Below are 2,885 nucleotides of genomic sequence, written 5' to 3' on the forward strand. Positions count from 1 at the left end.
CTTCTTCTTTCAGAACTGTGACTAATATGGAAGTATGTTTTACATGATAGCACATAGATAAACTATATCAAACTGCCTACCATTTTCAGAAGATGGGAGGGGAGTAAGGGAGGGAAAGGAAAATTGGAACTCAAAATCTTGTAAAATTGAATGCTAAAATTTTTTTTGACATATAACTTGGGGAAAAATAAAATACTATTAAAAAAGTAGAGTAGGAATTTTGTGGAGGTTGTGGGTGTGTGTATATGTACACTGTCAATACGTAAAAGATATTTGATTGCATCAGTGTGAAAATGCTGAATGTAAAAACTCACTCCACTGATGCACATTATAATCCATCTATCACTTAAAGTCTTTGAGGGCAAAATTGCTTACCCCCGGTCAAACAGCTATTGTGAAGAAGGTGTTGAACTCAAGTTTTCCTGACTTTAAGGATGGTCTTCTATTCATTATGCTACACTGTGTGTCTGTCTCCACCCCTCCACTTGTCCCTTTCTGTCCTTTTCTCTGTCTCTGTCTCTCTCACTGTCAGCGTACACAGAAAAAAATGTCTAAGTATAAGTGAAAATCATAGTTTTATGCAGTTTGTGTAAATGTGCAACCTATATTTGGACCAATAAGGTTATTTAGTATCATTTCACAGATCTGATCCTTTTACAAATGTTCTCATGGTATGGAAGAGACTTGGATTCTTTTATCTGTTAGCATATCAAGATCTCTAGCAAGTTCTACCAAACTAGGCTTCTAAAAATTTTCTACCAGACTTGTTTACTTATAAAGATTTCCAAAGTCAGAGAAGTTCATTGCTAAATGGTTAGCCATTGGTAGATTTCTTTTAAACAAAGCTCATCATTAAGACCAATTTTAAGGACATAGAGGGGTCATAATCTATGTGAATATAGGGAATATCCACAGCAAATTAAATCACAGATACTTTGGAGTATTTAATTCAATTCAACAATTGTTAATTAAATGACTATTATGGACTTAGCAGAATTAAAAACTGTATTTGAAATACAGATTTGTGCCTTAAACTATGAAGATATTGAATAGATGGGCCTTGGAATCAATTGTAAAGAGAAATCACTTGATAAGATAATTTACTGATGATATGACAAATGGAATCTTTGACTTGACGACAGTCTTTAAATGAGGCATTTATCTACCTAGCAACAGTATAGACAATGTCAATGAAGGTCTAATCATGTCAACAAAAATGTTATATGGAAACAAAGGAAAATCCAGATTGAAATTGGTATAGAATGTTTCTACTTCCATCTTCTGTACATGCCCTAGCATTTCTATCAAAGAATAAATTGTTGGTCTAGTTATGCAGAAAGTCATGTTTATTTCTTCATAGTGTCCATATTCAAGCTAGAAGACTAAAAATAATCTGGACTTTTAAAAATCTTCCCAGACAACTACATTGCCTTTTTTAATGGCCACAATATTTCCTCTTTTCCAAGCCTTTGTGAATTTTTCCAAAAATAATGGTTATGTGTTTGCTTTCACAGCAGATATACTAAAATTGTAATGATATAGTGAAGATGGTCATGGCTCTAGCACAAGGATGACACACAAATTTGTGAAGCAAAAGTAATGGCTAATACCCTTGCAATGATAACTTTCAATTCATTTAGTATCATAGGAAGCCTATTATCTCTTCTGTTGATTTGAATACATCCAATTTCTCTGGGCACTGTTGAATTTTAGCTTTCCTTTATTGGTTAGGTTTTCTAAGCTTCCTTAATGGTCATGACTTGCTCCAATCAACTATTTACAGCATTTTTTTCTGGAAAGACAAAAGTGAAGAAGACATTACAAACCTCAGCCTTTTTCTACTGCCTTCTCTTAATTACTTTGCAATTCAACAAGTCAATTCCATTCAACACATATTGATTGAGTTGCTACCAGTTTTCTCTTCCTGACTATCATGGTGGCAAACTATTTTTGCATCCTCTTCTTTTGTCTAATATATTTGAAGATGTTTTACTGGCTTAATTTCCATTCTTAGTGTATTTTTCCCATTTTCTTTTCATCTTTTGTATAGATTTCTATCTTTAGTGAGATTGGTTTCTTGTTATCTACCTAGATCTCCTTGTAGATGGTTGTAGTTTTTCTTTAGCATGCAAAGCTATTCTGGCTTCCTAACAGTAACTTAAACTTAGTAAAATATACTTTCTTAAAGTTCATTTTTTTAACTTTTATTGACTTCTGTCTTCTGAATCTTAAGAACATTAATTAAATTATCTTAGTAATGATGATGATGATGATGATGATGATAACCAGCATTTATATAATACTTTAAGGTTTGCAAAGTGCTTTACAAATATTGTCTCACTATAACCCTGAGAGGTAGGTGTTATTATCCTCATTTTGCAGATGAGAAAACTGAGGCTGAGAGACGTTTAATGGCATTCCTAGAGTTACATAGCTAAGTATCTAATTCAGGATCTGAATTCAGGTCTTCCTGACTCCAAGTCTAGCATTTTATACACTGTGCTGACTAGCTATCTAATCCACCTCTGATCAAGAGTCTATCATTCTTGCAGTGTAAACATGGTCCAGAAATCCCAAATACCATTCTTGGCCCCACCAGTTTCTTGGCTAGCATTTCATTTCCCTAATTTGCCTTTTTTTCTTGGAAGTCTTTGCCTTTGAGTAGCAGGGATGAAACGTAAAATGTTCAATTTCCTTTTCAAGAATTTAATCATCATCAATCCATTCTAGTTTTCTTTCAAATTACATACACATTTCATTTATAAAGCTGGGGTTCAAACCCCATCCCAGTCCATCATTTAGTCAATCAACAGTTTCAAATAAGTATTAAAGAACTTTCCTATAACCTTATGACAATGTGTGGACAAGCTTTTAATCAATTCAAA

The 2,885-nt window shown here is 33.3% G+C and overlaps 1 non-coding gene across 1 annotated transcript; it reads left to right on the top strand.

Moving 5' to 3' along the window:
* Positions 1-1,502: 1,502 nt before the first annotated feature.
* LOC114031948 lies at positions 1,503-1,605 on the top strand. The gene has a single exon (XR_003567781.1). It is a non-coding gene; the product is annotated as a U6 spliceosomal RNA (small nuclear RNA).
* The last annotated feature ends 1,280 nt before the right edge of the window (positions 1,606-2,885 follow it).

Source organism: Vombatus ursinus, unplaced genomic scaffold (genome assembly GCF_900497805.2).
Source record: "Vombatus ursinus unplaced genomic scaffold, bare-nosed wombat genome assembly UNPS02015255.1, whole genome shotgun sequence".
In the NCBI taxonomy this organism is placed as follows: domain Eukaryota; kingdom Metazoa; phylum Chordata; class Mammalia; order Diprotodontia; family Vombatidae; genus Vombatus; species Vombatus ursinus.